The sequence below is a fragment of the Schistocerca nitens genome, chromosome 10, assembly GCF_023898315.1.
Source record: "Schistocerca nitens isolate TAMUIC-IGC-003100 chromosome 10, iqSchNite1.1, whole genome shotgun sequence".
Classification (NCBI taxonomy): Eukaryota; Metazoa; Arthropoda; class Insecta; order Orthoptera; family Acrididae; genus Schistocerca; species Schistocerca nitens.
In genome coordinates this window covers 113,181,411-113,194,296 of record NC_064623.1, presented here as the reverse complement: position 1 = coordinate 113,194,296, position 12,886 = coordinate 113,181,411, and the positions used below count along the sequence as shown (strand labels likewise).

Genomic DNA, 12,886 nt, shown 5'->3' with positions numbered 1-12,886 from the left:
TGAACTTATAAAGCGACCCGCTGTCGCTGCAGCTTCCTGGAGAATAACAAAATGGTTCAAATGGCTCTGAGCACTATGGGACTTAACATCTGAGGTCATCAGTCGCCTAGAACTTAGAACTAATTAAACCTAACTAACCTAAGGACATCACACACATCCATGCCCGAGGCAGGATCCGAACCTGCGACCGTAGCGGTCGCGCGGTTCCAGACTGAAGCGCCTAGAACCGCTCGCCACTCCGGCCGGCCAACTCGTATTAATGAGTTTTATTAGAAAAAGACAATTACATATACTTAACTGTGGCAATTACACGGATGTGTCACAAGGAAAGGGCGACATAAGAAATAATCAGTCTTTGCAGTGACCGCTGATCTCTATCTGACAAAAGTCTGTCCTGAAGTGCTATCGAAGTGGCTAACGTTGACACTGCTATCCAAGTGGGCGCGGCGCTTATATCCTGTTCACCCAGGGGCCGCTGCTGTCGCGTTGTCGTCCTGGAAGGGAGGTCGGTCAGCGTGCGATTGGCTGACATCTCACAGCCCTCTCTTCTTTGTCGTCCCCGACTTGCGGGCTGGCACTGACTTAACGCCGTAACAACATATGGCTGTGATGAGCGAACTTTCTGACTCCGTTCCTTAATGCGTAATATTCTACATCTACACCCACACTCCGCAAGCCACCTGACGGTGTGTGGCGTAGTACCTCTATCGGTTCTCCCTTCAATTACAGTGTCGTATTGTTCGTGGAAAGAAAGACTGTCGGTATGCCTCTGTGTGGGCTCTAATCTCTCTGATTTTATCCTCATGGTCTCTCCGCGAGATATATGTACGTAGGAGGGAGCAATATACTGCTTGACTCTTCGGTGAAGGTATGTTCTCGAAACTTCAACAAAAGCCCATACCGAGCTACTGAGCGTGTCTCCTGCAGAGTCTTCCACTGGAGTTTATCTATCATCTCCGTAACGCTTTCGCGATAACTAAATGATCCTGTAACGAAGCGCGCTGCTCTCCGTTGGATCTTCTCTATCTCTTCTATCAACCCTCTCTGGTACGGATCCCACACTGGTAAGCAATATTCAAGCAGTGGGCGAACAAGTGTATTGCAACCTACTTCCTTTGTTTTCGGATTGCATTTCCTTAGGATTCTTCCAATGAATCGCAGTCTGGAATCTGCTTTACCTACGATCAACTTTATATGATCATTCCGTTTTAAATCACTCGTAATGCCTGCTCCCAGATAATTTATGGAATTAACTGCTTCCAATTGCTGACCTGCTATATTGTAGCCAAATGATAAAGGATATTTCTTGCTATGTATTCGCAGCACATTACACTTGTCTACATTGAGATTCAATTACCATTCCCTGCACCATGCGTCAATTCGTTGCAGATCCTCCTGCATTTCAGTACAATTTTCGATTCTTACAACCTCTCGATATACCACAGCATCATCCGCAAAAAGCCTCAGTGAACTTCCAATGTTATCCACAAGGTCATTTATGTATATCGTGAATAGCAACGTCCCGGCGGAGGTTCGAGTCCTCCGTCGTGGAATGGGTGTGTGTGTTTGTCCTTGGGATAATTTAGGTTAAGTAGTGTGTAAGCTTAGGGACTGATGCCCTTAGAAGTTAAGTACCGTAAGATTTCAAACACATTTGAACATTTGAATAGCAACAGTCCTACGACACTCCCCTGCGGCACACCTGAAATCACAGTTACTTCGGAAGATTTCTCTCCACTGAGAATGACATGCCGCGTTCTGTTATCTAGGAACTCTTCAATCCAATCACACAACTGGTCTGATACTCCATATTCTCTTACTTTGTTCATTAAACGACTATGGGGAACTATATCGAACGCCTTGTGGAAGTCAAGAAACACGGCATCTACCTGGGAACCCGTGTCTATGGCCCACTGAGTCTCGTGGACGAATAGCGCGAGCTGGATTTCACACGATCGTCTTTTTCGAAACCCATGCTGATTCCTACAGGACAGATTTCTAGTCTCCAGGAAAGTCATTATACTCGAACATAATACGTGTTCCAAAATTCTACAACTGATCTACGTTATATAGGTCTATAGATCTGGAATACTGCCACAAATATATACAAAAAGGTCATTTCACCGAGGCATGGTGTAAAGATATAGGATCTCCAACCTCATCTATGCAAGTGTTTGAGGAAGTGAGTACACTAATGACTAATATTGCATTACACTTGGTCAGGAATATTGCTACGAATAATGAAGCACAACTCGAAAATCGTAGTAGCATTCGTAAAAAGTAACACAAGCAATAATAATGACATTTATTATGTATACTAGCGCACAGAACAGAACGCAGGCCGCACCAATAACAGACTTTCATCACTTTTCACGAGAAGTAAAGGTACTGCAACGCAAGCAGTTCTTAAAGAAATGTGTAAAAGCAATTCTTCAGTCATACAGAGGCATGTATGAAGGTTCAAGACCGGAAATATTAATTCTACAGGCACAAGTGAATGCAGAAGTAGTTTCTGAATGAGAAGAAAAGTTGTGACTTGCCTCAGGAATATATTCTCCGATATAAAGAAACAAAAAAAGGTTGATCACACTCGGAACGCTGTACTACATTGTCAAAGTAAAAATGTGTGTGTGATATGTAAATAATGGCTGCAAAAGGAGCTGCAAGTCGCAGAATAAAAGCAATTGCACCTAACTATTAATTAAATGACTTATACATCTCGGGAAACGAGGTAGCTAAACAAATTGTCATTTTGCACACGGCAGCTGCAGGTTTCAAACTGCACTTGACAAAAGCGCACGGCTGATGAATGTACAAATCAATTACACCAACTGAAGATGGCCGAAAGCCTGAAACTCGCCTTAGCACAAATAAACCTGTATAGGAAGTGACTGGCTGCTGTATTTCCTCAACTAATAAGTACTTTCACACAGACTGCCAAAAGGTCGTTGGTAGTGTATGAAGACTGAAAGAGGATTTAGTCAGATATTCCTTTCTTTTTGGCCTTGCGTGACACAGAACATCTTGCAGAAGTCCACTGACGAAAGCTTCTCGGGGTATCAGTCGAGTAGCAGCGTCATCACGAAGCAGACTTCGCCTGAGTTGTAAACTCGTTGAAACGTCGCTTCAAGGTGACGCTGCCACTTGGCCGCTGTCGCGTGAAGATTTGATCAGAGAATCATCCACTAGCTACCTTATCTGGTAAAAACAGTCAATACTAATTTTTACTTTTTAGTTTTTCACATGTATCAGAGATAAATTCATATTATATGGCAATGAAGGTTTATAAACAGAATGCATTTGTTTCTGTTATATACTTCTTATTGCCACATTACGTGATTGGATTTTTCTTTAATCGTAATGTACCATTAAATTTAGTACACAGGGTGGTCTGAAATTCCCGTTACAAACTTCTAGGACATGTAGAGGGTAGTGAGTACAGAACATTTTAAATAGGAACCCATGTCCTGAATCGTATCGTTTGAATTCAGATGTGTACCTCGTCAACGTCTGCTTAGGGCAAGAAAATCGTCTCAGAGTTCCCTGTTCTGGTATGCAACAGGGTAGACACGATTAGGGGTACTGCGTCAAACGATCCCCAGATGTCACTTATTGTCCGCTTTGCTGTGAGACCGAGTCAATACCTGTGCATCATCGATAGAGGAAACATAGTGCATTACACGTTTGCGGAATACACTGACATGCTCCTCGTGTATGGCGAAGCTGGAGGTAACAGAAGAGCTGCTAGTCGGCTGTATCACGAACGTTTTCCACACCGTCACACTTCATCGCACGAACTGTTAGCCCAGGTTACACAACGGCTACGAGAAACGGGTACCTTCACCGTCAGGAGTCTGGACTGTGGTGCTCCACGGCGACGCCGCAGTCCCGAATTTGAAGAAGGTGTACTGCGTCGCATTGAAGACAGCCCGTCAACGAGTTCGCGAACGATTGTGCGTGAAATGGCTGTTAGTCACAATACCCTCTTAGGCTTCCTGCATGAGCAACAATTACATCCGTACCACTTACAAAGGGTACACGCTATGGGTCCAGCAGACTTTCCACAATGCGTAGCCTTCTGCACACGGTTCCTGCAGCGTTGCATCGACGCGCCCCTGTTTCCACGTCGAGTTCTCTTCACAGATGAATGTAGATTCAGAAGGGATTGTGTTCTGAATGCTCGAAATAGCCATGTCTAAGCGGACGAAAACCCTCATGCTATGCATGTTCAGGGATTTCAAGACAGGTTTGGAATTAAAGTGTGGGCAGGTATTCTGGACGGTCATGTGATTCGACCATACCTCCTTCCATCCAAGCTCACGGGTCCCGCATACTTAGTCTTACTACGACACCTACTGGACCCTTTCTTGGAAGCTGTGCCATTGAATGACCGTCAGGACATGTGGTTTCAGCATGATGGAGCACCACCTCACTTTTCACTGGCTGTCCGGAGACATCTCAGCAGACGGTACGGTGAAAGATGGATAGGGCGTGGTGGTCCAACCGCATGGCCGCCACGATCGCCGGATTTAACCCATATGGACTTCTTCTTGTGGGGTCGTATGAAGACCCTAATTTATGAGACACCTGTAGAGACAGAGGAAGATCTGCTGGCACGAGTTCTGGCCGCTGCACAAGACACTGAAGAGGCACCAGGTGGGATGGAGAGAGTGTACCAGAACATGCTTCGGAGGTACAATGTGTGTAACAACGTTGGTGGTCGCCACATCGAGCCGCTGCACATCGGTACGTTGCGGCAGGTGGCGTAGATGCTGGGTTCTTGTTGTCGACTAATGTAAACCATAAGGTGTAGGTTGTGTAAGTAGGCTGTTTAGGTTTTTATGTTGGTAACGTCACGTAGCGCTCTGTATGAAAATCACTGGCTGTGCTGTGTGCAGTTTGTGGCTGGTTGGCATTGGAATATTCGCTATTGTAGTGTTGGGCAGTTGGATGTGAATAGCGCATAGCGTTGAGCAGTTGGAGGTGAGCCGCCAGCAGTTGTGGATGTGGCAAAGAGATGGCGTTTTGAGAGCGGATGATCTGGACGTGTGTCCATCAGAGAGAGTAAATTTGTAAGACTGGATGTCATGAACTGATTATATATATATATATATATATATATATATATATATATATATATATATATAATGACTTTTGAACACTATTAAGGTAAACACATTGTTTGTTCTTTATCAAAATCTTTCATTTGCTAACTATGCCTATCAGCAGTTAGAGCCTTCAGTAGTTAGAATCCTTTATTTAGCTGGCAGTATTGGCGCTCGCTGAATTGCAGTAGATCGAGTAACGAAGATTTTTGTGAGGTAAGTGATTCGTTAAAGGTATAGGTTATTGTTAGTCAGGGCCATTCTTTTGTAGGAATTATTGAAAGTCAGATTGCGTTGCGCTAAAAAAAATATTGTGTGTCAGTTTACTGTTGATCAGAATAAGTAAAGAGAGAAATGTCTGAGTACGTTCAGTTTTGCTCAGCTGTTTGAAAATCAAATAACGTAAGAGGTTTACCAGCACAGTAATTCGTTAATTTTTCAAAGGGGATGTTTCAGTTGTAATGCAAATGCGGAAGTAATAACGGAACGAGTCAGTATTCTTTTCAAGTGGATTGCGACAATTGTACTGGGTCACGCCTAAGTACATTCCTCACGTGAACGTGGATGAGATAATCATCTGCATTGAAACTGTCGCAGAACGGAAACGATACGTTTCCGGACATGGGTTCCTATTCAAAATGTCATGTATTCACTACCCTCTACATGTCCTAAAAGTTTGTAAGGGGGATTTCCGACCGGCCTGTATGTTCAGAAATGTGTGGGCAAGTAGGAGCTGGGAAAGAAAAATGACTCCAGTTTTCTTTTCAAACTGCTTGTACTATCCCGGAAATACTCACATTAGCGTGATTTCTAAATTTTTGGTTTTATCTTACCAGAATATGCAGTAAGTATTGTCAGATACGGGGAATTCGTGGGCGCTCGAGTGTGGTAGGTAATTCGCGGCAGGTGCTCCGGATACGGCGCTTCCTGCCTGCGAGAGAAGAACGGCGTGAAGAACGGCAGGTGTCTGTGGCTGAGTGAGAGGCGTGAGAGGCGGTATAAGGATTAGGCCTCTGCTGATGGAGTGTCTGCGGACGTAATGGCCCGTTGGCGTGTCTGTCTGCGAGCCTCGCGTGCAGCCGCCAGCTGCGCGCCTGACACACCGGCAACAAGCGAGCACTTCTGCTGTGCGGGCGGCCTACACCAGACACGCAAAGGCGACACCCGCAATTTTCTTTCATAGGGGCCGCCGAATTAGCGCTGTCGTCGAACATTTTTATTTTATTTGCTGCCACTTACAAATGACCTAGTAACTAAAACAAGTCATATATATAAAATGATTTTTTAATTTGTTTGTTTATTTATTTTTCCCCTTCGTTATGCCCAGCCACTGAACTTATTTCGCTGATGTGCTTGCTTTCTTCTTCTTCTTCCAAACTCTCTTCATCTTCTCATTAAGGCTTTTCCTACGTTATTCTGCCCATGTTTTCTTACACGTAACAATTTATGTTTAAAACTTTGAACATAGCTGCTATGGTTCAGTGACCGTGTCAGAATTATATTGTAACAAATAAGCCCTCGGTCACAAATATTAAGTCAAAATTGACCTGGTTTCGACGCTACTATGAGCGTCGTCTTCAGAATTAGACTAACTGTACTAAAACATTAGGTATATAGTACATTAATAAAATTGAAGTTTGTACTGACTCGAAAAGATGCAGTACTTACAAGTCACATATTAAAAAAGATCTCAGTCGGAAAGGCGACGTCATGAACACTTGTCAGATGGCGAGCCGCTAAGGGCTGCTCGTATTGTGGACAGGGGTTGCAACAAGACTGAGGTGCTCACTTTAGAAAGTGTGGGTAAGTAAACATGGTGTTGTTACGAGCGCCATCTAGTAGCCGCAGAAACTACTAGGCTACTGTACATTCAAAATTAGACACATGAAATTGTGATGCAGCTAATTCAGGCATAACGTAAGCATTAATAATAACAGGATGAAGTTCCATATTTATCTGTTTTAAATAAAGATACATTTTGTAACGTAAAAACGTTAGTTATGACATACAAGAAAACAGCAAAGATGTGACAGGTAAACATTTCGATGAACTGCATGAGTAAATCTGAATCAAAGATCAAGCAATGGCTTTATACAGTCGAAAAAGTTTTTATTTCGCAGCTACAGCTGTTCGTTGAGAATGAGGCCATCACTCGTCATGAGCATTGTCTGAAAGTGAATCGTTCATTGTCGGAAAACAGAAAAGAAGAGATCCGAGTAGGTGGGGTGTTATGGATGGATGATCAAAATTAGGTGGACTGTTAAGATAGGGGCCAACGGCCTTGCCGCAGGGGTGACACCGGTTCCCGTCAGATCACCGAAGTTAAGCGCTGTCGGGCTGGGATAGCACTTGGATGGATGACCCTCCGGTATGCCGAGCGCTGTTGGGAAGCAGGATGCACTCAGCCCTTGTGAGACAAACTGAGGAGCTACTTGATGTAGCGGCTCCGGTCTCGTAAGCTGACATACGGCCGGGAGAGCGGTGTGCTGACCACGTGCCGCTCCATGTCTGCATCCAGTGACGCCTATGGGCTGAGGATGACACGGCGACCGGTCGGTACCGTTGGGCCTTCATGGCCTGTTCGGGAGGAGTTTAGTTGAGATAAGGACTGACAAGGATCTACGCAGAATCGGCGACAGAAGGAACGTGTGGAAAACATCGACAAGAGGAAGGGACAAGATGATAGGACACGTTTTAAGTTGGCATGGAATAACTTCCACGGTAGTAGAGAGAGATGAAGACGGTAAAAACTGTAGGGGACGACAGAGACTGGGATACTTCCAGCAAATAATTGAGGAGTTGGGCTTAAGTGCTTCTCAGACATGACGAGGTTGACACAGGAGAGGAAGTTGTAAAGGGCCGCATCAGACCAGTCAGAAGATTACCCACAATAAATCGGACAAATGCGAGTAGGACTAGCGCTCTCAGCGTTCCGTACACTCTTAATTACGTATTTAGATGATAACAGTAATAATTATTCTTTCGTAAGGCTCCGTGGTGTGGTGCAAGTCTTTCTATTGGGCGCGACTTCGGCGGCTTGGTCTTGCTAACCTGGTTCAAAGAAGAGCAGCTCGTTTTGTATTATCACGAAACAAGGGAGAGTGTGCCAGAGATACGATACATCAACTGGGGTGTTTTTCGCTGTGGTACGATCTTCTTATGAAACTTCGATCACGAACTTCTCCTAAGAGTGTGAAATTATTTTGTTGGCGCCTACCTACATAGGTAGAAATGATCATCATAATAAAACAAGAGAAATCAGAGATCACCCCGAAAAAGATTTAAGTGTTCGTTTTTTCTGCGCGCTGTAGAACGCTGTGGAACGGTAGAGAAGTAGTTTAAAGGTGGTTCGATGAACCCTCTGCCAGGTACTTAATTGTGAACTTCAGGGTAACGAAGTACATCTATATGAAGCTGTACCCATTGTCCAACCGGGGAAAGAGGACCTGTGGTTTGACGTGGAATAACAAACACGTGGCGTTTATGCGGATTTCTCACATTATTGTGAGGTGAAGGGTAGGTTAAAACGAAGACATAAAAATCGCGGTCCTGCCGGGATTCGATTCACCGACCTCCTGGTTTCCAGCCACGCACATTGCTGCTAAATCACCGGGCTCTACCTGTAGTCCGTCTGTAGGTTTTGGTAACTTTGAGTTTGCGAGTATCAACATATGCGACTTATATGGCCATACTTATTTTACTGCAGTGAGGCAGAAGCACAGATCTAGTACAATGCCAAAAAAACGTAGACCTTAATATTTGACACAAATTTCAATTTTACACAGGAGAGCCAAAGAAACTGAAACACCTGCATAATATCATGTAGGGCCGTCGCGAACACGCAGAAGGCAGCAACACGACGTGGCATGGACTCGACTATTGTCTGAATTAGTGCTGGAGGGAACTGACACCATGAATCCTGCAGGGATGTCCATAAATCCGTAAAAGTACGAGGGGATGGAGATACCGTCTAAATAGCACATTGCAAGGCATCCCAGATGTGCTTTATTATGTTGATGCCCGGGGAATTTGGTGGCCAGTGGAAGGATTTAAACTCAGAAGAATGTTCCTGGAGCCTCTCTGTAGCAATTCTGGACTTGTTGGGTGCCGCATTGTCCCCGTAGAATTTCCCAAGTCCGTCGGAATCCACAATGGACATGAATAGATGCAGTTGTTCAGACAGGATGCTTGCACGCGTGCCATCCTTCAGAGTCGTATCTAGACGTATCTGGGGTCCCATATCATTCAAATGCACACGCCCCACAGCATTACAGAGCCTCCATTATCTTGAACAGTCCCCTGCTGACATGCAGGGCCCATGGATTCATGAGGTTGTCTCCATACCCGTACACGTCAATCCGCTCGATACAATTTGAAACGAGACTCGCCCGACCAAGCAACTTGTTTCCAGTTGACAGGCCCAGGCGATGCGTAAAGCTTTGTGTCGTGCAGTCATCAAGGGTACACAAGTGGGCCTTCCGCTCCGAAAGCCTACATCGATGATTTCGTTGAATGCTTCGCACCCTGACACTTGTTTATGGCCGAACATTGAAATCTGCAGCAATTTGCGGAAGGGTTGCACTTCTGTCACGTTGAACGATCCTCCTCAGTCGTCGATGGTACCGTTCTCGCAGGATTTGTTTCCGACCGGATTCCTGATATGAAATGGTCGTGCGGAAAGTCCCCAACTCATCGCTATCTCGGAGATGCTGTGTCCCATCACTCGTGCGCCGACTATAACACCACGTTAAAACTCACTTAAACCTTGATAACCTGCCATTGTAGCAGCAGTAAGCGATCTAACAACTGCGCCGGACACTTGTCGTCTTATTTAGGCGTTGCCGACAGCAGCGCCGGATTCTGCCTGTTTACGTATCTGTATTTGAATACACATGCCCATACCAGTTACTTTGGTGTTTCATTGTATACCAACCCGTTCCTGAGGAAAAGTAGTCTTAACAGGTCGGCATGCAGACGGACGGACGGACGGAAATGTGAAAAAAAAATTTTTTTTTGTCTGATGTAATGACAAATTTGCCGTTTTCAGATTATTTCCTTTAGTTGTACCCTTACTTCTTGCCCAATTTCACGGTTTTCTGAAAGTACACTATAGATTTTGATGAGTGAATAACGAAATTAGTCGTATAAATGGCCGAAACTGGCTTGCATCGACTTAGAAGCTTGATTTTTTTCACGTCGCCAAGGGACTGTAAACCTTGGTATGTGACATAAATGTCAGCTCGATACGTCTACCCAAATGATCAAATGTGTGTGAAATATTATAGGACTCAACTGCTAAGGTCATCAGTCCCTAAGCTTACACACTACTTAATCTAAATTATCCTAAGGACAAACACACACAACCCTTGCCCGAGGGAGGACTCGAACCTCCGCCGAGACCAGCCGCACAGTCCATGATTACGTCTACCCGTTCCTGACAAAAATAGAATTGAACAGTGGGACAAACACACAGATTGATGGACAACAACGTGATCCTATAAGGGTTCCCTTAAAGATTGAATTATGGAACCCTAAAATGAGCGAGAGAGACTAGGACTACCTGCTAGAATTATGCTGAACCTTTGTGGAACTTAAGAACCTTCAACATAGCAGCGCGTCAGCAATCGTTGGTTAATATATTAAAAAACTAGAAACCCGCCTCGATTGTGAAAAAAGCACCTAGTGTTAACCAATGCGCGGATTTTCCAAAATTTTACATCGGACAAACGAGACGAGCTCTGGGTCTCAGGTATAAAGAGCATATTCCTACTAGAAGCGGTGACGGTACTAAGGGCTCTACTTATGCGGAACACCTTGTGCAAACGGCTCATGCGCCGAGCCCTCCAGATAATATCGAGTTAGTTCATGCCGAGGTTAAGGGCTTAAAACTGGATGTTTTGGAAGAAATGCAGATCTTTAAGCATCTGCAACATGATAAAGACAATATCCTTAACGACCAACTCCTACTAAGAAAGAGAAAATTTTTTGAAGGTTTCGCACCTTTAATTTGTTCTTCATACTTGTAAATCTGATGATCTGGGGATTTTCACATGCGTGCGCTGATTTGCGAGCGCGGTTGGTCAAGCTGTTCATATTTTTTCTTTTTTTCCTCATTCTCTTTTTACGATGAAAGTGATTTTAGCCTGTTGAACACCGCACGTTTTATCCCTTTATCTTTATTACTACGACGTCTTTAGATAGTCCCCTCAGCCCCCCCCCCCCCCCGCCTCCCCCGCCGGCTAACTATTGGCTTTAGGAATAGTTTTTAAGAGTTCCTCCTGTTGTCATAGGTAGCTTCATATATAATTTTCTTTCCTAGCATAAGCAACCGCGTGCGGTTATTTTTAGGTTTCGTCTCCTATTTAGCCCGTCACTTATTCTATCCATTCTATTTTTTGATATACGTTGATCCACGGTTGGGAATATATGGGCTATTTAGCCCATTTATAAACTTTCTCGTATTCGTATCCGCGTGCGCATTCAAGTAACTTCCCTTGTCTTGCGCATGTGTATAGGTAGCGGGTCGGGCGTGTAAGTGAGCGGCCATTTGTAGCTGCAGTTTATGGCGGGTCATAGCCCATCGAACGTAGGCCGGTGTGAGGTGGAGCGTACACCGGTAAGTAGTGGTTTTGACTTTGTACATATGTACTGTTTGTGTTTTCCTTGTTTTCGCTTATAAATATATAACTATGGTGTTCTTTCAATCATTGACAAAGGTCTTCTTAGGCACTTGTGGGTTTTATTGTCCTGAAGAAGGTGTAGTTATCTACGCCGAAACCTAGGTTAACACTAGGTGCTTTTTTCGCAATCGAGGCGGGTTTCTAGTTTTTTAATATACTTTGTGGAACTGCACGTAATATGGGGAAACCATGGAACATCTGAAATCGGATTAGCTGAGGCGATCTTGAAACCCGCACGTGATCACTGGCACTTGACCGGCCACGTAATTGACAACGTATGTGGCTCCTCACTTAGACGCAGTGTGCTAGCGGGCCGCAGATGTTCTCTTCTGCAGTCTAGAGTGTACGCGGCGGCAGACGGGACCCGCTGGTGACGTCACGACGGCTCGTGCGCCTCCGGCAGCTTCCGGTATCGATCGGGCAGCAGCAGTAGCGGAGGCCCGCTTTGTCCCGTAATTGTGCCCCCAGGCGGCGCGCCGGGCCGACAGGCGAGGGACCCACTGGCTTCTCTCCTCTCTCTCTCTCTCTCTCTCTCTCTGGCTGTTCTGTCACAAAGCGGCCTCCGATGCTCTGGGGACAGCGCCGCCGGAGATCACGCCCACTGCTGTCCCTGCCTGCCGCGAACGCAGCGAGACTAAGCAGAGAAGGCCGCGGCCGAAAATAGAAAAGAAAGGAAACCGCAAAAAGAAAAGTCCGACGTTCTCTTCTCCCTTACTGCCGGGTAAAATCATGTCGTCTACACTATAGACTACCAACATCTACATCTACACTGAACCGCCAAATGAACTGGTGTAGGCATGCGTATTCAAATACAGACATGTAAACAGGCAGAATATGGCGCTGCGATCGGCAACGCCTATACGAGACAACAAGTGTCTGGGGCAGTTGCTACATCGCTTACTGCTCCTACAATCGCACGTTACCAATATTTGAGTCTGAACGTGGTGTTATAGTCAGTGCAAGAGCAAAGGGACACAGGTAGCGATGCTGTGGCCATTTTCCCATACGACCATTTTACGAGTGTACCGTGAATATCAGTAATCCGACAAAACATCAAATCTACAACATTGCTGCGGCTGGAAAAAGATCCTGCAAGAACGG

The 12,886-nt window shown here is 45.1% G+C and overlaps 1 pseudogene; it reads left to right on the top strand.

Moving 5' to 3' along the window:
* Nucleotides 1–7,376: 7,376 nt before the first annotated feature.
* Nucleotides 7,377–7,494, top strand: LOC126210898 (5S ribosomal RNA; annotated as a pseudogene).
* The last annotated feature ends 5,392 nt before the right edge of the window (nucleotides 7,495–12,886 follow it).